Here is a 24182-nt window from a genome sequence, read left to right on the forward strand (position 1 = left end):
TCGCACGTACTCTTTAAAACAGCGCTGTCCACATTCGTGCATGCAGCTTCGACAGCGGTGCGTACATATGCGACATTAGGCTGCTTCGTCTTATTGGTACTTCTCTCGACTACACGCCAAACGCGCCGCTGAAGTGCAAACTCTTGTTCAAGCGTTTCGAATTCTAACACTGCCAACTTCGTATGTATGCGTACTCGTGTTTCTCATGTTTAGTAACAGCCACTCATTCAGAGACAACTGCAGCATTCACTAAGGGAGCACTATACAGAACGATTATTTGCTCTCGGATAACACTTACTTCGATCCCGGATCTGAAAAAAACAACGGCTAATGCTGCAGGACGTTGTCAGACAGTCTCCCTCCCTTCTACGGACACCTTGCACACAAAATAGCTCAACTGGGCTAGGAGTTTACAACTGCATTGCAAGTACAACCAAATTTAGAAGGTGTGACCGGAAGATCGCTTGACTGATAATGTTCATCTCGGATCCGTAGACTATTAAAGGAGGCTTGATGGCCACAATCGAGCAGCCTTCTGTGGTAGTTGAAAGTGTCAACCTGGATACCTCAAAAGTGCTAAACATCCCTCGGCAATTCGGAAGGAAGACAAGACCAACAGACGAACACTTTGAATTTTGGTTATTACCAGAGAACCTGGACAATCTTGGTACTGACACCGACTACATTAATTACACCAAAAATGGTATACTCCTTAGCAAGAAGAATGTAAATGTGCTCACGCCTACCACAGAACCGTTCTGCGACAACATTTCGACAGTTAAAATCTATGATCAAGTGGACTGTCAAGAACGATTAGAGAAAGGACGGTCTGTAATGTTAACGGAGATGTTGGAGAATGTACTACATAGATAATCGTTAAATGACCAAGTTCGTCACTGAGAGACATTGTTTCAAGCCAAAGCTGCCATTTCTCCTACACGGCAACGACAGCGTTACAGAAAGACGAAAATGGGAAAGGAAGCACTGGAACCACTTCGAATAAAGATAAAAATCCTGTGGCTATACGTTACAAAGTGGAATTAGCCGACCTCAAAATAAGTGATCTCAGGGAAGAGCTGCCTGGAATATTGCAACCGCTTCGTGTACACGAATATTAACTTTTGGATTTTGCTGGGATTTTTAACAGAAAGGGGATGTGTAACTACCTAATATCAAACTACGGCTTCTGTGTGGAAGAAACTACCCAAGATACAGCAACGTGATTGTGAACAACGAGAAGACAACTGGGATTAACTGCTTAACATAAATGACCTCTAATTGTAGCGTAAAGATATATAACAAATTCGTATGCTGGATCACAAGCATGGAAGTGAGCAAAGTTATTGGTAATTACCTTATAGACTACAAGAAAATCTTACGTCTTCCTCGTCTAGAGAACGTAGTATTACCAGGCCGGAGGCTACAATATACAATTACAGAATGGATCATGTGTTTGACTCTCTGCAAGAGTGTTTAAGTGTGATAGACACAAACAAGCAGTATTTACAATTTGCTCCACTGTACCCTGTGCCAACTGCTGGCGTGTGGTGTCAATTAACTGATAATCTACAGAAAAACTGCTGTGTGGTATTTAACAACGTTCTGCAGTTTGTGTACTGGGGTAATACGAATACCCGAAAATTGGCTGGTGTATAAGTAAATCTTCCAGATACTCAAGACCGAGATAATCTTATAAGTTATGTTATACAGCTTTAATTATCTACCTATGAACTATGTGGGGATTCTTAACACTGATTGCAACAAAGACGATGTAAGTGTTATAGAGAACTTTTATGTTAAAGCAGAAGAAACTTATTTTTATCAGCATATGACATAGTTTTCCACAATACTGATAGATATTGACATTGTAGATTTAGGACTGGTTGACACAATCAATTTTATACTACAAGTCTTAAGAAAAGAACTAGTGGATCGAACAGACAAACTATTCGCTATTAAAGAAATTACCATTTTAAGTGCATGTTATTCGATATGCACACGCAAAAGGAAACTGGAAATGCAGGACACCGAAGTCAAAAAACGAAAGCTGGAGTATATGGCATCCGGCCGCTGTGGCCGAGCGGTTCTAGGTGCTTTAGTCCGAAACCGCGCAGCAGCAGTTTCGAATCCTGCCTTGGGCATGGATGTGTGTGATGCCCTTAGGTTGGTTAGGTTTAAGTAGTTCTAAGTCTAGGGGACTGATGACCTCAGGTGTTAAGTCCCACTGTGCTTAGAACCATTTGAACCATTCATGTATATGGCGAAAATAACTGCCATAAACGAAAAATATAAACTGCTGTTGGAAAAAAAAATATTGCAGGTGTGCAAGCAAGACTGACATATTGCTGGCTACGACTGGCGAATATAAAATACCTGATTTTACAGTAAACAGCACTGGAGATTGGTCAGGTGTTGGAATACTGGCCGAAATCAGTGGGTTACTATTCTTTTGGCTACCTAGTTTCGACTACTTTTCCAGGTCACCCAGCTACCCCTTTTCTGCTGCTTTGCAAGACAATCACTGGAAAGACATATGCAGATTATCGTAAGTAGCAGACTGTTTATGGAGTATTGGCAGGGTAGTCTGCTTGTAAATCAATGGCTAGGTGGGTGATCTGGAAAATTAGTCGATACTAGGCAGCCGAAAGTAAACTATAGAATAATGAGAGTACTTACATATCTGTCGATGTGTGGCCCCTGCTGGGGTCATGTAATATTGTTATTAACAGATAGACACATCCTTTCGATGTGCTTTCCACCTCCACAGTAACATCTCCCACACAAGTGTCCCAGTTATAAAAGATGAGGGTGTGGAGGGGGTGCATGATCCTCATTGGTCCAGGGGGGAGGGGGAAGAGAGGGGAAGAGGGGTTCCCCGCCATTTTCATGTCACGTGACCAGTTAAGTAGCACAATTGCCTGGACGAGTCCCCTTGATCATCTTGATCAACTCCCAGTGGTTCTCTGGGAGAGAGGGGTGTGGGGGGCACCGAGGACCCCAAGCGGGTAACCTGACACCGGATTTTCTTATCTTAGCTGCAACATCCACTGTATTTGGAATTTGTACTGCTATCCTACTCACTGATACAAAGACATTGGGTTCCACACACTGCTTTTATTGATGTATCGTTTCTGGCTTTAAGTGGACGATCAAAGTGTCACCTAAATGAGTAAATCGCTGCACAAAATCCGTTGCATTCCTTCTAAAGAGCACAAACATTGGTGATACATTTGATGGACGCTGACAAAGGCAAACGCTCGAAAATAATGATGCAAAAAGCTCTATGATTGTTAATTAGTCCCTGCCAAACGTATCAAACTGTTTCTTCTGATATGGCTTTTCATTCCCCTTTAACGGCCGATACTCTATTACCACACTGTGTATTGCTCATTTTTTAAATTAGTTGTTGTAGTTTTGAGGGTTTTTCTACGTGAATCATTCCCAAGAAGATTTACCACCTCATGAATTTAACTACTCATTTCTCAGCTTTAGAAAGCTATGCGATAGATTCCTTATAAACCTTCACCAGCTCTGAGTGGATTTCCGATGGTAATGAGCTGTTCCAAACAAAAAAAAAAGTTTTGGCACTTTATCCATTACATCGAAATATACACAACACGACAACTTTACAATTCGATTTAAAGGAAACTGCTTCGGAAATCAAGGTGACACTGTACTTGCGTTACTGCGAAAAGTACTAACATAACTAAAACAGCTTCATTAATATCAATCTCAACCATATATCTGACCGAGAATTCTTCTACCTGTTTTACTGGTTTCTATCCTAGTTCCGAACTGAGAGGATGTCAATTGAGAATCAACTTTGAGGTCATAAACTCTGAGGTTATAATCAACGGGAAGTGTTTGTTAAATGCACGGATTGGATTTTCCTTCACTAAAAGTAGAACAACAGCTCCTCTATTCTGAATAAGACACGGTATTATTTATTGGGGTGCTACTGTAAAGTAGAAGGTGTGACGAGCGTTACTGCTGTTTTTAACAGCGATTTGGCAATATCAGCTAGATTATGATTACGACGTGTTTAGCTATTAAACGCTTTGTTTCTGTTCTCTTCACTGAGGTATGGCTTGTCTTAGCCAAGGACACTCTGAAAGAGACAAACTGAGGAGGAAAGGAATATTGGATTTTGTACATAGTTTACCAAGAGTCACTTCCTGGAATTATGCTTGAAAACAATATTTACTTCGCGTCTACATCTTAACAGACTGAGAAAGCGAAAAGGTAAAGCTTTCCTAACCACAAGGAATCAAACTGCAATCTTACAGCATATATTCTTATTCTTTATAGTACGTTGTGAATAAAATATTTAGCATTTCAGAGTTCTTTATTCTGAACTCTTCACTTGACGCTCAGACTTCGTTACATTTTTAAATCTTTTCACATCTCTTCTGGATTTGATACATATGCTGAATACTTGTAAAGGAAGTTATATTTACCACTGCAAATAAATTGGACAGTTACAGCCGTACAGTTCGTGGTGTCCGTCGTGCTACTACACTGAAGCGCCAAAGAAACTGGTATAGGCATGCATATTCAAGTACAGAGAGATGTAGACAGGCAGAATACGGCGCTGCGGACGGCAACGCCTATATAAGACAACAAGTGTCTGGCGCAGTTGTTAGATCGGTTACTGCTGCTACAATGACAGGTTATCAAAATTTAAGTGAGTTTGAACGTGATAGAACATCGGCGCACGAGCGATGGGACACAGTACGTCTGAGGTAAAGATTAAGGGGGATTTTCCAGCACGATCATTTCAAGAATGTACCATGAATATCAGGAATCCGCTAAGACATCAAATCTCCAACATCGCTGCGGACGGAAAAAGATCCTGCACGAACGGGAACAACGACGACTGAAGAGAATCATTCATCGTGACAGAAGTGCAACCCTTCCAAAAATTGCTGCAGATTTCAGTGCTGGGCCATCAACAAGTGTCAGTGTGCGAACCATTCAACGAAACATCATCTATATGGGCTTTCAGAGCCAAAGGCTTACTCGTGTACCCTTGATGACTACACGACACAAAGCTTTACGCGTCGCCTTGGCTCGTCAACACCGACATAGGACTGTTGATGACTGGAAACATGTTGCCTCTCGGGCGAGCTTCGTTTAACAGAGACAATCTCATGAATCCATGGACCTTGCATGTCAGGAGAGTACTTTTCAAGCTGGTGTAGGCTCTGTAATGGTGTGGGGCGTGTGTAGTTGGAATGATATGGAACCCCTGATACGCGTAGATAGGACTCTGACACATGACACGTATATAAGCATCCTGTCTGATCACCTGCATCCATTCATATCCATTGTGCATTCCGACGGACTTCGGCAATTCCAGCAGGACAATATGGCATCCCACACGTCCAGAATTGCTACAGAGTGGCTCCAGGAATACTCTTCTGAGTTTAACATCTTCCGCTGGCCACCTAACTCCCCAGACATGAACATTATTGAGCATATCTGGGATACCTCGCAACGTGCTGTTCAGAAGAGATCTCCACCACCTCGTACACTTACTGATTTGTGGACGGCCCACCACGATTCACGGTGTCAGTTCCCTGCAGCATTACTTCAGACATTAGTCGAGTCAATGGCACGTCATGTTGCGGCACTTCTGCGTGCTCGCAGGGGCCCTACACGATATTAGCCAGGTGTACCAGTTTCTCTGGCTCTTCGGTGTAGTCTGATTGTATTGTCCTACGAACTACACAGCTTGGCCCTGTTTCTATCGCCATTAGCACACTACATTCATGCGTTTCCACAGCATGGGTGAAAGCTGGCCATGTTGGTAACACATGTTGCTGCATTCATGGCATTTCTGTCACTGTCGACATAAAATCGTAGCCAACATGTAATTGTATTATCTGCTGGCATTTTAACACAGATCTATAGATTTGAAATCATGTACACATCATTAGACTGCGATATTCATAATGCTTAAAAATTATGTGCCGATAGACTTGCCGCAGTAGTAACACCGGCTCTCGTCGGATCACCGAAGTTAAGTGCTAGCATTTGGATGGATCACAATCCGGGTCTGCCGAGAGCTGCTGGCAAGCGGGGTGTACTCAGTTCGCGTGAAGCTGAATGAGGAACTACTTGACTGAGAAGTAGCAACACTGGTCACGAAAAGTGACAACGACCTGGAGAGCGGTGTGCTGACGAGACGCCCCTCCGTATCCGCATCCGGTTACGCCTACGATTGAGGATGACACGGCGGGTGGTCGGTACCGTTGGGCTTTCAAGGCCTGTTGTGACGGTATTACCTTTTCTTTTACATAAATTTATGTATTCCCTCCCTGGATATTTTTGTGCAACACAAAATTATGCAACCTGTCTGAGATGATTAATGATTGAAAAGCACAATGAAATGGAATAGATACATTAAGTTGACATATTTCGATGAAATATCAAATCTACTGAAACTTACAGCCTCATTATTTTCGACAATAATTTACAACTATGATTCAAACCACTCTTGGGCAGCTCCACATTCAGCTTGACTCAGATTTTGGGATGAAACTTCCTTATACACAGAAGACTGAAGGTAAATCCCTTTTTTTAATGTGCGGTTAGCGAATATAATGAAAACAAAGAACATCATTGTTTGATGCGAATACCTTCTAAAAAAATAAACGTCGAGCATCTACCCTTGATACTTTTCACTGTCGTATGCGTTTTCCATCGCCTAATCAAGCAACCCCGGTCAGAAAACTATCACCACTGGACGAAGATCAATTATTAGCAAAAAGAGAAAGATACTGTAGGAAATTCAACACTCCGTTTTCTCTACTTGTTACTGACAGCCCACTGGAGCAGAACATGCCGTTAGGAAAGGCATAAATATCTCCCAGCTGCAACACGTTTTCTGAGCCTACTGGGTATTGTCGACAGGTTAAGCAGCCGAAAGATCTAATTTCCAGGTTTGTGACATTTTTTTGGGGATTTCAGAACTAAATTCTATTTTATGTAATTCACACACTTTTAATGTCACGCACTATACATAACTCTAGGCTTAAACGAGAATGGTAGAGATTGGCTTACATGATTACAGTTGCACTTGGCACTGTTGCTACTAGTTCACAGTTGGTGTCTGTTATATTCATTATTTTAATACCGTTTCTCTGCTACCCGAACAGCGTTTCTGAAACAAGGAGCTGGAGGGTGGCGCAGTGTCTTCCACAGACAAGTCCAGAATGCCATCAGCCTCATGATACGTCGTCCGTCCAAAAAGTTCCGAGACTGGTTTCATTCCAGGCGTAAAAGCGACGTCAGCGCAGTAACTACGACAGCGGCTTGAACTAACTGTAAACAGCACATATGCAATCGACTAGTGAGGAGTGAGCAAGCAGTGAGGTAGTGGACGAGCGGCCGAAGTGTGCCACCACTGTAGTGTCACAAATCACGCTGGAGCAACATCTTTACATCAAGCGTTCGAGACAATTTTCCAGAATATTCTGAAGAGCAGAAAATTGTGTGCAAAGTTTGTCCCGCACACCTTGACTCCCGAACAAAAACAACTAAACGTATACACCTGCTGCGACTTGTTTGGAATTCAAAACGCGGACAATTCTTTTCTGAAAGGACTAGTCTCGGGTGATAAGTGTTGATATTATTAGCATGAACCTACCACAAAACGACCAGTGCAGAAATTCAGAAGCAGGGTCAACGATTTTGACAGCAAAAGCGACATTCAAGTCAATAGTTTTCTGGCAGGTTCGGTATGTGTGACATTCTGTGCGTTGTACTCAAGTGGAAACGAAGGACTATGTAGAACCCTTGAAACATTAAAACCACCATCTTCACTTCTTGCTCTTGTTTATTAATACAGTCTCGTAATTTCTCGGACTGATTATTTCGGAAGCAACAGTGAGTGCCTTAACTTAAACACCAACATTCGAGAAGCCACAGCTGGTGCATCAGACACTTTAGGTAGCGCAGACTTTTTTCTCGGACGCAACCGATTTTAATCGTATAAAATTTTTTTAAAAAAATCAGGTTCTAATTTCTGTGATAAGATGTGCCGAATGTGACTGAGCTCCAAGATCATCATAGTCAGCGAAGTACGCTCCTCTCATTCAGGTGTCACATGAACGATTCTTGCACTGTCGTGCTGATCATACAGGTCTCCAGCGAGCTGCTAAAGTTGCAGAAAGGAATGAGCATTGTCTACCAAAATTTTTCTGTATTCAGAAGGAGGAGATGAGATACAGGTGGAAGTAAAGCTGCGAAGTTAAATCGTGAGTTGTTTTACGATAGCTCAGTCGCTAGAGCACTTACCCACGAAAGGTCCCTAGTCCGAGTTCCAGTCCACTACACAGTTTTAATCTGCCACGAACTGTCTTTTCCTATAATCGTCGCATACGAGGACTATGACAAGATCGTAGACATATCATTAATCTCTGAATGAGGGCTTTTCTATGCATTTGTTCGGAGTGTTTCACAAAAGATTTCCTACTTTGAAGAGACGTAACACGGGAGCTATGACGATAAGTGATAGTAACAATTGGCATCTATACTGATAATCAGACAAGGTCTGTCTGTAATTTATAGATTTTTTTCCAAAGATATCGATATTTACCGGCGACATCTTTTCCGCTCTAATACCGATATCGAAATGGCAAGATCGAGTGCCGATATTTTTATTTTATATCATATTTATTTCGTTATTTTCGGTAAATATTTGAAATTGTTCTTTTGAAATTATAGTAGGACATAATTTTACTTTCATTGTGTGAAGATAATTTACTGCTTTTTGAGCTTCCATCAAGTCCAGTCTTCTCTTTGACTGTGTGAAGAAACAGCACATCAGCTGCGTTTAAAAAAAAAAAAAACAACAACAACTTTACCGCAACTAGTGTGCTATTTCTTCACATCGGCATTCTTCAAAAATTTTGCTGAAAATGGCGAACAAAAATCTAAATGACAAGACTGGTCTTCGCGTTGGAAGGGTACGTGAGGGGTTAAATGCTGACGTAATTGGAGCCTTTCCAGAAATGAAGGAAGAGAGAAGTCGACATGAAGTGCTTCGGACAAATCCGATATATGACAAAATCGAACGACGGACCGATCTGACACCTTTTCTTGTGCCACTTACTATACGTGCAAATAAAGTTGACTCTCGGCGCAGTGGCTGATGGCAGCAACTATAAATGCATTTCCCATTTACAGTCGCTCACATCAACCACCGCGCCGAGTGTCGACCTTGTGTACATACAGTTACCACTGTTAGCAAAGTCGTTATCTCCAAGTGTGAACGTGTATCGTTTTCCTTTCAGTTCTTGCGCTAAGGTGGGTAAGCGGCTGCTGAGTTGTTGATAGACAGAATATCTAATAATTGGTTCAAATGGCTCTGAGCACTATGGGATTTAACTGCTGAGGTCAGTCGGCCAGAGTAGCCGAGCGGTTCTAGGCGCTACAGTGTGGAACCGCGCGACCGATACGGTCGCAGGCTCGAATCCTGCCTCGGGCATGGATGTGTGTGATGTCCTTAGGTTAGTTAGCAAATGTTTCAAATGGCTCTGAGCACTATGGGACTTAACTTCTGAGGTCATCAGTCCCCTAGAACTTAGAACTACTTAAACCTGAGGTCAGCAGTCCCCTAGAACTTGGAACTACTTAAACCAAACTAACCTAAGGACATCACACACATCCATGCCCGAGGCAGGATTCGAACCTGCGGTCGCAGCGGTCGCCCGGTTCCAGACTGTAGCACCTAGAACCGCTCGGCCACCCGGCCAGCATCTAATGATTAATCGATACTTAAATAGACAGCTCTAAAACCGGCAGTGTATTTAGAATGTGCAGCTGACAATTTTATAGGCCAATGCGTCGATATTTATTTCGTCAATATGTCGACAAGCTTTCTCTATACATCGAAGATCGATGATGTTATTTTTTAAATATCAGTATATCGGATTCCCGAAATTTTTTAAAATATTAACTGTCCTGAACTAGATACAATGCCGCCGACATACGGTGATATGAGTCCGAGAAAGATTTCATAACACCTAGTACGCCGTATCTACAGGGTGTTTCAAAAATGACCGGTATATTTGAAAGGCAATAAAAACTAAACGAGCATCGATAGAAATACACCGTTTGTTGCAATATGCTTGGGACAACAGTACATTTTCAGGCGGACAAACTTTCGAAATTACAGTAGTTACAATTTTCAACAACAGATGGCGCTGCAAGTGATGTGAAAGATATAGAAGACAACGCAGTCTGTGGGTGCGCCATTCTGTACGTCATCTTTCTGCTGTAAGCGTGTGCTGTTCACAACGTGCAAGTGTGCTGTGGACAACAGGGTTTATTCCTTAGAACAGAGGATTTTTCTGGTGTTGGAATTCCACTGCCTAAAACACAGAGTTATTGCAACAAGACGAAGTTTTCAACGGAGGTTTAATGTAACCAAAGGACCGAAAGCGATACAATAAAGAATGTGTTTGAAAAATTTCAATGGACTGGGAACGTGACGGATGAACGTGCTGGAAAGGTAGGGCGACCGCGTATGGAAACCACAGAGGGCAACGCGCAGCTAGTGCAGCAGGTGATCCAACAGCGGCTTCGGGTTTCCGTTCGCCGTGTTGCAGCTGCGGTCCAAATGACGCCAACGTCCACGTATCGTCTCATGCGCCAGATTTTTCACCTCTATCCATACAAAATTCAAACGCGGCAACCCCTCAGCGCTGCTACCATTGCTGCACGAGAGACATTCGCTAACGATATAGTGCACAGGATTGATGACAGCGATATGCATGTGGGCAGCATTTGGTTTACTGACGAAGCTTATTTTTACCTGGACGGCTTCGTCAATAAACAGAACTGGCGCATATGGGGAACCGAAAAGCCCCATGTTGCAGTCCCATCGTCCCTGCATCCTCAAAAAGTACTGTTCTGGGCCGCCATTTCTTCCAAAGGAATCATTGGCCCATTTTTCAGATCCGAAACGATTACTGCATCACGCTATCTGGACATTTTTCGTGAATTTGTGGCGGTACAAACTGCCTTAGACGACACTGCGAACACCTCGTGGTTTATGCAAGATGGTGCCCGTCCACATCGCGCGGCCGACGTCTTTAATTTCCTGAATGAATATTTCGATGATCGTGTGATTGCTTTGGGCTATCCGAAGCATACAGGAGGCGGCGTGGATTGGCCTCCCTATTCGCCAGACATGAACCCCTGTGACTTCTTTCTGTGGGGACACTTGAAAGACCAGGTGTACCGCCAGAATCCAGAAACAATTGAACAGCTGAAGCAGTACATCTCATCTGCATGTGAAGCCATTCCGCCAGACACGTTGTCAAAGGTTTCGGGTAATTTCATTCAGAGACTACGCCATATTATTGCTACACATGGTGGATATGTGGAAAATATCGTACTATAGAGTTTCCCAGACCGCAGCACCATCTGTTGTTGACAATTGTAACTACTGTAATTTCGAAAGTTTGTCTGCCTGAAAATGTACTGTTGTCCCAAGCATATTGCAACAAACGGTGTATTTCTATCGCTGCTCGTTTATTTTTTATTGCCGTTTCAAATATACCGGTCATTTTTGAAACACCCTGTACTTATGCTGCAGTCAAACTGACATCAAAAGCGATTCAAAATGTGCTCTATGTGCAGCACAAAAATTTCGCAAACTGACCGTCACCTGCTTTTGTGTGGCAACGGAATCTGACGTACGTGCTTGGCTGGTCATCAACTGAAGCTTATCCCTTGTTGAATTGTCACGGAAAGCTGTACTCTCTAATGTGCCCCATAAAATTTGTCGCAGTGGTAAGAAGCAGCGAGTATGCGGCCTCCACTATCCCTGTTACAATTAGTGCGGAATATTCCAACTGGTTGACTACATTACAAGAGTAATGTACAAGGTGACAATTACTGAACTATATGAAATAAAATCGTCGCAACTTCTGAACGGTTTGCGTTAGGACGTTCAAATTGCACAATTGATCGCTGGGCAGCAAGGGAATTAGCCCACTTTCATTTGGATAGGTTCGTCAGTAAGCAAAATTTGTGTATTTGGGGGACTGAGAATCCGCATTTCGGGACCGAGAAGTACCTTCACCCTCAAAGGGTGACTATTCCATGACTGGACATTGCACGTCACACAATCTGTGCGATATTCCTTGATGGCACGGTGAGTACCGAACGATATGTGAAAATTTTGGAAGATGATTTCAGCCCCATTATCCAAAGTGACCCAGATTTCGACAAGATGTGGTTAATGCAAGACGGAGCTCTACCCCATCGAAGCAGGGGAGTGATGTCCTGGAGGATCACTTTCGGCAACACATTCTGGCTCTGGGGTGCCAAGAGTCCACTGACATTGGCCTCGGTTGGATGTTCCGACACAAGCAGGTCATGCATAATTTCGCTATTCGTCTAGCCATATCATCGGCAATGATGGCATGCACAGCGAACACGTCATAACCTAAATCCGAATATCTTTAGTGATGTTTACATGTCGAATAAATTGTGCATGCCGTGGTTTGTAACTAATTTACGTTTTATTTTTTCCTATAGTCCAATAATTATCACACTGTAGAGAGTTCCATAACATCCTCCATGTCAGCCAACATGGATTCCGAAAAAAATCGATCATGTGGAACCCAACTCGCTCTTATTTCGCATGAGATCCTGATAGCTATGGATCGACGTAGTCAGGTAGATGCGGTATTTCTTGACTTTCGAAAAGAGGAGGAGGATATTGGTGTTTAACGTCCCGTAAACAACGAGGTCATTAGAGACGGAGCACAAGCTCGGATTAGTGAAGGATGAGGAAGGAAGGCGGCCGTGCCCTTTTAAAGGAACCATCCCGGCATTTTCCTGGAGTGATCTAGGGAAATCACGGAAAACCTAAATTAGGATGGCAGGACGCGGGATTGAACCGTCGTCCTCCCGAATGTGAGTCCAGTGTGCTAACCACTGCGCCAGACTTTCGAAAGGAATTTGACTAAGTATCACGCATATTCTTAACATCGAAAGTGCAATCGTATTGAGGTAACGAGCGAAGTTTGTGACTGGATTGATGATTTATTGATAGAGAGGAAGCAGCATGTTACCTTGGATAGAAAGTCATCGACACATCTAAAAGTAACAACTGGTGTGCCCCCAGGAAACTGTGTTGGGATACTTTCTGTTCCTGTTTCATGTTACTGACCTTGCACACGATATTGACAGTAACATCAAACTATTCGCAGTTGATACAGTAACCTACAATGAAGTACTGTCTGAAAAACTTGTTTTAAATATTCAAAACTGTGAAATTGATCACCTCACAAAACTAAAACGAACGTAGTATCCTATGACTGTAATATCAGCGAGTCACCGTTGGAATTGGTCAACTCATACAAATAACTGGGTATAAAAATTTATAGTGATATGACACGAAGCGATCACATAAACTCAGTGGTAGTAAAGCAGGTAGCAGACATCGGTGGAAAATTAGGGAAATGCAATTAGTCTAGTTGTAAAACACTCTACGACCTGTCTTAGAATATGCCTCAAGTGTGCATGGCACATACCAAATAGGACTAACAGGAGTTATTCAACGTAGAAAAAGACTTGATGTGGAAATGCAACTACTCTTACATAAACTCATTTCGGTAAAAGAAACGTTCAAATGATCTATGGAACACATAACTAACAGGTTTGACCCACGGACAACGTGACAGACTCAAAAAACTCAAAGGGCAGTCGCGGAAAGATAGACCAATCTATCTCACGAAAGCCTACTTACGATGTTTTAAGAATCAGCTGTAAGTGGTGAATCTAGGAATAAACTGAAAATCCTATGTATTATGAAGAAAACATTAGGCTAATTACAGCGCGCACACAAGCATTTAAGCAATTATTCTTCCTGCGCTGCATACGTGAATGGGACGGGAGAAACCCCGAACTGGTCCAATGGGAAGTACCCTCTGCCACGCACTTCACTGTGGTTTCCAGAGTATGGATGCGTACAAGACTGCTGAAGAGAGCCGCTGGACGGTTGGGTTAGGCACCATCTTTCTTAAGTTACGTCATACCTGATGGATCTTTCAGTCCTTGTAGTGCGGCGGCAAATTATTCCATTGTTGCTAAGCACGGTTCAGCATTGAGGCTTCCTCGCTTTACAAGGGTGTCTGCGACGTTTTTATTGCATACTGCAGCCAAAACGGTCAGTTTCCAGGAATATAGTGATCAGCCTTGACCTAAATGTGGTAATCAATACAGCGAAATCGTCAGGGGTAGCAAGGAAGCCGGCCGGGGTGGCCGTGCGGTTCTAGGCGCTTCAGTTTGGAACCGCATGACCGCTACGGTCGCAGGTTCGGATCCTGCCTCGGGCATAGATGTGTGTGATCTCCTTAGGTTAGTTAGGTTTAAGTACTTCTAAATTCTAAGCGACTGATGACCTAAGAAGTTAAGTCCCATAGTGCTCAGAGCCATTTTCTTTTTAGCAAGGAAGCTACATTCAGCAAAGTGATCGCCTATGTGGCAGCATCATAGTTTCGGGGTGGATACACAATTAGTGCCGTCTCGGGAAATTACAAGGGCTAAAAGTGTCCTACCATTGTCAGGTATATGAATCCAGATGTTAATGTTTCATAGCACGTCAGTTCTATTTTTCCCTTCCAGGGGTATTATTTTCATTTCCAATCACAATTACGAACATTGAGATTAATTAATCAAGGTCTACGTGTCTATTTATTCAGTCAGGCTCCATCGTGACGCACAACCGTACACACATTTGTTCGAAGCTTAATCTAATAATGTGCAACTGTTGTGATGCTCCCATGTTGTCATTAACGAAGGGCTTCAGGCTTAGGATCCTAGGACCCATCGTGTACTGTTTCACAGAAAAATCTTATTAAGTTCTATAGTATGAGTGACATTTACATACTTCGCTTCGAATCTTGCCCGTAAACTTATCATTGCCTGAATAGGAACAAACAACAAATTTCATATGCTGAACTGTTAATTTATTGCACAGTGGACAAAGAATTAGAAATAAAACGCAAAGGGCTGCCTGTGCACTATTAATTGTGTTTATATGAGTGTGGTGGGAAGTCTCTGATGATGTACTGTTTATTTCCAGGGGAAACTCAAAAAGCTGAAGCCAGGACATACATATCATCTACAACGGATCGGTCGCTGTCATCTGTTTCTGACAGGCGACAAATATTTATTACCTTTCCAGTGTATTTTTTGATTGAATAATTATGAGAGCTATGCCCTAATAAATATACGCTGGAAAACATTTTTGTAGGTTTCCAATTACATTCCAACAAGCCTCTCCTAGCAACGTTCAAAGGTAGATCCCTAGATGTCCAGAAACGCTGTTCTAAGTGAGTGAAAGGTTTATTATCACTGTAAATATACAGCATTCTTTGACCAAAAACTGGAAGCTACCGTATAAGTCCCGATTTCATTTTTTCTTGTGCTTCACGTAACAAACAAACTTTAGGAAAATCGACATTTGGTGCCTATTATTTCGGTAGGACAACGACATGCCTTTGGAACAGCTTAAAAGCCAATCAGTATACAGTACAATTCCGATTACCCAAACTCCAACTATTCGAGTCACCGATTATACGGATCGCTTTGAGAAAAAACAAATTTTACTGTAGGACAAAAAATTGTTGGTTGTGTTCTATAGTTATTACGGTATACAGTACACTGTATGTTTCTCTATCGTTCTACAATCAATCCGCACCAAATGTATTGAAAGACAAAATCTTCCAGTGAACAATGAATACAGTACGCGCATTTTTGTATGCGCAATGCGCCTATTTTATATGTAGTGCCCGTCATTCATTGCGGCCTATATCAGTCTGTATCGTGACCGTAACGAATACACTGATTCGTCGTTATACATCCCGTCTTCCGTGTTTTTTGTTTTGTTTTGTGCGTGTATTTTAATTTACTGTGCGGCATATATCTTCTGACAATGACCTTGCCGCAGTGGTAACACCGCTTTCCGTCTGATCACCGAAATTAAGCGCTTTCGGGCTCAACTAGCACTTGGATGGGTGACCGTCCGGGTCGGCTGAGCGCTGTTGGCTAGGGGGTACCCTCAGCTCTTGTGAGGCCAATTGAGGAGCTACTTCACAGAGAAGTAGCGGTTCCGGTCACGAAAACTGACAACGGCCGGGAGATCGGTATGCTTCTCCATAGCCGCATCCGGTGACACATATCGGCTGAGGATGACACGGTTGGTCCTTCCGAGGACTGTTCGGACGGAGTTTCATATGCCCTCTAACAGGAAACGTGTTGCCTTATCTTTGGCAGGCAAAACAAAAGTCCTGGAACAGAAAGACAAAGGCGAGAGTGGTAAGTAATTCGCCTAGATGTTTCGCGGGGAACATTAATTTCGGAAAACAAGTTCTCAATTTCAAACTTTGTGTCTGTCCCTGAGAATGAAGACGAGAGTTCGTCGATAAAAGCGATGAAAACAACAGAAACCAAAAAGAGCTCCAAGAGGCGGCATAGTTAGGAGGAGGACATTGTTACTGAACTAGGTGCGCGATCGTCTGCTAGTGTGACGTTTGCGTGTCTTGGCACTTGCGCTAACATGTTTGGAGCGGTGGCACGAGTGCAACCATGTAATTACGCTCACCGTCAAGCTGATGCGAGACTTGGCTGCACGAAAACAATTAAAGATGACAAAACAACTGACGCTGACCGATATGTTCAAGAACTGACACTATATGGAAGTACAGTACCGTACAAAATCTAAACAATATTGTTTAGTAGGCATTAAATTAATATTACACTAGTACGTATACAGAAATGTGGCTGTTTTTTTAAGAAAGGACCTGTTTTCACGATTTATCCAATTATCCGGATATTTGATATCCGGAGCGGGTCCGGTCCCGAGTCATCCGGATAACTGGAGTTCTGCTGTACGTGTATTGGCTAAATATGAAGAATGTGACTAATGCGATGTATTTGCTTTTTAGCGCTGCGGATCATATAATAAGTATGTTTATTTCAATGCATGGCGGTTACGCGTTAGAACTTCTTTCTCGTATCTTCATGCCAGTATGCTTACAGACAACTGTTTACATGTGAAACATATCAATAGCTACAATACAGAGAATGTACTACACGAATCTTGATTGTAGTAACTGATGCAAATATCAATGTGCGTCTCAGAAATGCTGTGTTGTGCAAATCATCAGAGAAGGAGACAGCGTACTTGGCAGTGGTAACACATGACAACCAGCGATCTTTTCTTTGCCACCGTATCGGCTAAACCTTCATCGCAGCTTATGTTCCGAGCTCTTACAACTGTAGATTTTTTAAGAAACTGTTGTTTCCGCATAACTTATAATCTGTATGCATGCACGCCTGAAGATCAGTGAGAAGTTATGTACTGAAACAAACGTAACGTCACAGGTAATTGGGCGGGAGAATACTAGCAAGTACACGTAACACTACATCTGGATTTGACCAGAGTGTAAAAAATGGGAATTAAGAGATTGCACGACGTAGATGGGAAAGAAACACAGCGTATCTTTGCAACTGGGGTTTTGAAACAATTACGAAAATGACAGTTAAAATGCCATTTCGTGAAATTACATGGCATACTATTAAGATACTATAATATATGCGATAAATGAAAATAAAGCACTTTCGAAATTGTTAAGTCACACACCCTTCGTCACATAGTGAACACGTGCAGGATGAGAGCAGATGTGTAAAAGACGCCCACAGGACATAGGAGACGGCATTGTGGACAACTGTTTATTTGAAATCGGAGGGGGCAGAAACAGTGAGCTCTGGGTGGCGACAGGTGTACTCACTGGTGCGCTAGGGCTAGCGAGGACCACCTGCGACGTGTGTGCGGAGCTGCTACTTCCGACGAGGTCGGCGGCTGCCAGCACACTGCCGCCGGTGCTCCCTGCTTGTCAAGCCGTCTCTTCCCCCACTCACTTTCCCCTCCGCGCGGCGGGCCAATACCTTCCTCCTTCCAGCCGGCAGTTCGGTCTGCAACGCGGATTTTCAGAGATGGAGTTGCTATTTACAACGTCCTCTCCCTCCGATAAACCAGTGTGTGGACGAGTCACACTCTATCAGCTCTTGTTGTGTAGGCCACACGTATCTCAGCTGTCGATTGTCCGGCATAAAACCCCTTAAATGAAGAGCGCGGCTGTAGTACATGCATACTTTGATAAAACGCGTTGTCGTTAGTTGCGATTTATGCCCGAAAGCCAATGCACTAAAGGAAATGAAAAAAAAAGATTTTATATCGAATTTTCAGTTAATTTTACTGTCATAATTCGAACAAAAACTCCAGAATGATCACTATAAAAATTCTCTCCGAATGCACATTCAGTGAGAAATAATTTATTAATGAAGGTACAAACTTGTGTATGTTCTACATATTAATGTATCTAGAGAGACTTTAACTGACTATCGTAATGGTGAACAATTTCAAAAAGATATTACACTTGGAGAATGATGCGCAGAAACAGTGTAAATAACATCACTGACAGTGCAATTGTAATGTAATGAAAACATTTCAGCTGAACAGTAAATTAATATAAGGGTACATGGTAGAAAACATCGATAAAATCGAGAAAACAGTTTGTGTGTGTGTGTGTGTGTGTGTGTGTGTGTGTGTGTGTGTGTGTGTGCGTGTGTTTGTTAACGAGGATGGTTAAGAAGAAGATGAGGACAACATGAGCAAAACTAGATCACGGTATATGTGAATCTAAATTTGTTATAGTTGTAGGTACTTCATAAATGGCAGGTTTAAAAGTTTGCCGGCGGTTCTAGGCGCTACAGTCTGGAACCGCGCGACCGCTACGGTCGCAGGTTCGAATCCTGCCTCGGGCATGGATGAGTGTGATGTCCTTAGGTTAGTTAGGTTTAAGTACTAAGTTCTAGAGGACTGATGACCTCAGAAGTTAAGTGTCATAGTGCTCAGAGCCATTTGAACCATTTCTTTTTAAAGTTTAACTGTCACAAATTTACCGTGAACGGAAAAGATGTAGTTCTGGTAGAACAACAAAATCTCTGACGCAGTGTTTCGACTGACTGACTGATTCACTTACTCAGTGAATTATTAGCGGTTTGGGCTGATCAATGATAACAGAAACTTGAAATTTGGAGACACTGTTGATCTTATACGGTAGCCGTTGTTTAAGAAGGGATTTTTCGGAATTCCACCCTTAAGGGGGTAAAATAGGCGATGAAAAGTTTTTTGAAAATGTGTCGCTATTAAGGCGATTTTGTAACCAGACCTATGAAAATTTGTATTTGGTTTCTTAGTCAGACACAAATAAATACGTGTTCCAGTATTTTTGGAAATTTAGACCCTATGGTTGAGAAATAGTTGGTGGAATTCTTTAATAAATAAATTATTAAACAACTACTAAAGTATTTTTAAAGTTACACCTATGAAAATTGGTATTTGACTTCTCGGTTACAAATAAAAAAAATATCTGTTTCGATGTTTTTGGAAATTAAGTCCTTGAGGGGGTGAGTCGTGGCATCAAATGTTTTACGAAAAATTTCATTATAAAAGCATTTTTAAAACTACATCTATGAAAATATGGGATGAATTTCCGAAAACAGTAAAACGCTTTTTTTCTAGCTGATGAGCTAAATTCATAAGGGGATTAGATAGGGAAAGAATTTTTTTTATGGAAACATTTCATTATGCAACGTTTGAAGCTAAATCTATGAAAATCTATATTTGACTTATCCGTTAGAAATAAAAAAGAAACCTATTTCACTGCTTTTGGAAACTGAAACCCAAAGTGTGTGAAACACGGGGTGAACGTTATATGAAAATACTTCATTGTGAAAGCATTTTTAATGTAAATCTTTGTAAATTCGTGTTCAGTTTCTCGGTTGGAAATCAAAAAGTTTCATTGTTCTACGATCACTTGTTTTCCACGGGGCCCTCTCGAGTAGCGAAGGTTTAACTATAAACTTACAGAACTTGCTGATGTATGTAGCTGGAACTTTGTTTGTATCTTTGTTTGGTTCTCAACTAAGAAACAAGGTTTTTCGTACATCGCTAGTAAGTTTTCCGCGTTCGTCGGTAACACTTTCCCCAACGGCACCATTTCCCACAGTAATGTCGTGGTCTTACGCTGCTTTTGTGGACAGCTAAATAAAATACGGTTGAGGTGTTGTTAAGCACTTGGGAAACCTCCCGTCAGCGAATTTCAGGCGCAAGATTGTCACTTGTAAGTTTCTGCTGCAATTGTTTTTTTCTGTATCAAATATGTTTTGGTTGTTTTTGGACCACAGCTGATTAACATCCGTATGACAGATGAAATCGTACGGTGATAGTTTTTAGTATTTCTTTGCTTCCTTAGCCAAAGCATCTACTTCTTCATTGCCCTTAATTAAGCCACGACTCAACCTATTTATGATGATCGTCTTATTAAATTTGAAAGTTCCTGTACTTCTTCTAAAATACATACAAAAGATAGCTTCTTGTGTTTTGTTACTATGGTGCTTTCATATGAACAGCGATATTATAGCATTATAATCGTTTTCTCCTACAGTCCTTTTCGGTAAAGGAGTTCGTCCAAGATTGCTCTGAGTTAAGCTGTAAAAATGGATGCTGCTGCCTGAATACTAAGCTTCTTTCCCGTCATATCACACTATAGAAGTATGCTATACATTTTTGTCATCAGTCTACTGACTGGTTTGATGCTGCCCGCCACGAATTCCTTTCGTGTGCTAACCTCTTCATCTCAGCGTAACACTTGCAACCTACGTCGTCAATTATTTGCTTGACGTATTCCAATCTCTGTCTTCCTCTACAGTTTTTGCCCTCTACAGCTCCCTCTAGTACCATGGAAGTCATTCCCTCATGTCTTAGGAGATGTCCTATCATCCTGTCCCTTCTCCTTATCAGTGTTTTCCACATATTCCTTTCCTCTCAGATTCTGCGTAGAACCTCCTCATTCCTTACCTTATGCTATACCTATACCACTGGAGTTCTTCGAAACGCCACTACACAGGATGTCCCATTTACATTGATCATCCGACATAGCTTTCTGTCCATAAGCAAAATAAGAAATGTATGAAACAAATGTTTTTAGTTATCTGGCGGACATTAACTGAATGATTACCTTTGTTCGTTACGAAGACGAGAACAGCAGAGCGTCTTTTTAAATAGAGCACTGTATGTTTTATTCCTTAATCCACTTCCTCTGCCCAAAACATGTTCCGAAACGTACCACAATATAACATTCATGTAAACATGACATTAAAAACACAACACAAAACTATGACTGACTATACTGCACTAGCACACAGTGCAGAACCCGGGGTAATGTAACTCGTCTAAATCCACATCTACGTGACTACTCTGCTATTCACAATAAAGTGCTTGGCAGAGGGTTCAATAAACCTCCTTCAAGCTTTTTCTCTACCGTTCCACTCTCGAATGGAGCGCGGGAAAACGAGCACTTAATTTTTTCTGTGCGAGCACCGATTTCTTTTTATCGTGATTATCAGTTCTCCCTATGTAGGAGTGCGCCAACAGCATGTTTTCGCAATCGGAGGAGAAAACTGGTGATTGAAATTTCATGAGAAGATCCCGTCGCAATGAAAAACGCCTTTGTTTTAATGATTGCCACTCCAATTTACGTATCGTGTCGGTGGCACTATCTCCCCTATTTCGCGATATTACAAAATGAGCTGCCCTACTTTTAACTTTTTCGATGTCATCTGTCAGTTCCACTTGATGTGGATCTCACACCACAGCAATACTCCAGGATAGGGCTGACAAGCGTGGTGTAAGCAGTCTCTTTAGTACACCTGTTGCACTGTCTAAGTGTTCTGCCAATGAATCGCAGTCTTTGGTTTGCTCTAACCACAACATTATCTATCTAAAAATATGGAATCAATTTGGCGTCCCCTGTCGATTGCATTCATTACTTCATGAATGTAAAGAGCTAGTTGTGTTTCACAAGAACAATATTTTCTGAATCCGTGCTGACTATTTGTCAACAAATCGTTTTCTTCGGGGTAATTCATAATGTTCGAACACAGTATATGATCCAAAACCCTACAGCAAATCGATGTTAGGACTAATCCGATGAATTAGAGGCCCATATCACTATTTCTCTTTTTGGGTATTGGCGTGACTTGAGCAATTTTCAAGTCTTTAGGTAAGGAGCTTTCTATGAGCAGGCGGTTATATATAATTGATAAATATGGAGCTATTGTTTCAGCATACTCTGAAAAGAACCTGACTGGTATACAATCTGGACTGGAGGTATTGCCTTTATTAAGTGATTTTGGCTGCATTGCTACACCGAGGATATCTACTTTTATGTATCTCATCTTGACAGTTGTTCTTGATTGGAATTAGGAATATTTACTTGTTCTTCTTTGGTGAAGGATTTTCAGAAAACCGTGTTTAATAACTACTTTAGTGGCACTATCATCAGTGACTTTACCGTTGTTACAGCGCAGTGAAGGTACTGGATGCGTCTTGCCACTGGTGTGCTGTATGTCTGATCAGAATCTCTGTAGGTTTTCTGCCAGATTCTGAGACAGAGTTTCATTGTGGAAATTATTAAAAGCATCTCACATTGAAGCACGAGCTATAATTAGAATTTGTCAAACTTAAGGGTTATTATTTCTTTTAAATTTGGCGTTTTTTTTCGTTGCTTCTGCAACAGCGATCTGACCGGTATTGTGTACATTGGAGGATGAGTACCATCAATTATTAATTTATGTGGTATATATTTCTCAACTGCCGCCGATACTATCTCTTTAAAATCATTCCACATCTTTTCTACGCTTACATGGTCAGATCGGAAGGAGCGGAGACTGTCTCTTAAAAAGGCGTTAAGAGCATTTTTACCATTATGTTTAAATAGCTGTACTTTGCGTTTCTTTTTGATGGTTGTGAGTGTTATGGTATTAATCCTAGCAGCAACTGCCTAGTGGTCTCTAATCCCTGTATCCACCATGACACTCCCTATTTGTCCAGGATTATTTGTTGCTAAGAGGTTAAGTATGCTGTTGCAACCATTTACGCTTGGTGTGAGCTCATGAACTAATTGTTCAAATTAATTTTCTGAGAAAGCATTCAGTCTGATTTCGGATGACGTTTTATGCCTGGTGCCGGCCTTAAACGTACAATTTTTCCAGCATATCGAGGGTAGATTGAAGTCACCACCGACTGTAATTGTATGAGTGGGGTACCTATTTCAAATGAGACTCAAGTTTTCTTTGAACTGTTCGGCAACTATATATTCTGAGTAGAGGGGGGGGGGGAGGGGGTCGGTAAAACGATCCAATTAATAGTTTAGTCCGATTGTCAAGTATAACCTATATCCATACTGTTTCACAGGAACAACCTACTCCAATTTCACTACAAGGTAAACTACATCTGACAGCAATAAATACTCCACCACCAACTGTATTTAATTTATCCTTTCTGAACACTGTTAGGTCGTTTGAAAAATTTTCCACTGAACTTATTTCCGGCTTTAGCCAGCTTTCCGTACCTATAACTATTTGTGCTTCAGTGCTTCAGTGCTTTCTATTAGGGCTTGGAGTTCTGGTTCTTTCCCAACGCAGCTACGATAATTTAGTACTACAATACCGATTGTTGCTACAAGTACCTTAATGTGTTTTACCTGCCCCCTTTTAGACAGACGCCCTTTCTTTGGTTTCTTGAGACCCTTTAACCTAAAAAAAGCGCCCAGTCCTTTCCACACAGCTCCCGCAACCCGTGTAACCGTTTCCTGTGTGTGGTGGACTCCTTACCCATTAAGCGGAACCCGGAAACCCACCATCCGATGGTGCAAGTCATGGAATCTGCAGCGTAAACGGTCACAGAACCACCTGAGCCTCTGATTCAGACCCTCCACTCGGCTCTGCATCAAAGGACCACAGTCGGTTGTATCGACCACACTGCAGATGGTGAGTTCCACCTTCATCTAGCAAGCAAGACTGGCAGTCTTTACGATTTCCGCTAGCCGCCCGAAACCAGGGAGAGTTGGTAGTAAAAGCAAATGGATACACAAGTAAAATGCGCACCGGTCATTTGTGAGCTGTGTTCAGTTGAAGGTTTGAGCGAGTACAATGTACACCAACGACCAGAAGGTAGATGTGCTACTCATATATGGAGAATGTACATTGATCAGACAGAACATTATGACCACCGACATAAAGATATA

General features: G+C 41.9%; 1 protein-coding gene across 1 annotated transcript in view; it reads right to left on the minus strand.

The window, feature by feature from the left end:
- LOC126298634 (uncharacterized) overlaps positions 1-17897 on the minus strand; it is a 210460-nt gene extending 192563 nt beyond the window's left edge. Inside the window, exon 1 of the mRNA XM_049990041.1 lies at positions 17820-17897. The gene's annotated coding sequence lies outside the window, so the exon portion shown is untranslated. The remainder of the gene's footprint in view (positions 1-17819) is intronic.
- Between the last annotated feature and the right edge of the window lie 6285 nt (positions 17898-24182).

This window comes from Schistocerca gregaria, chromosome X, assembly GCF_023897955.1.
Source record: "Schistocerca gregaria isolate iqSchGreg1 chromosome X, iqSchGreg1.2, whole genome shotgun sequence".
In the NCBI taxonomy this organism is placed as follows: Eukaryota; Metazoa; Arthropoda; class Insecta; order Orthoptera; family Acrididae; genus Schistocerca; species Schistocerca gregaria.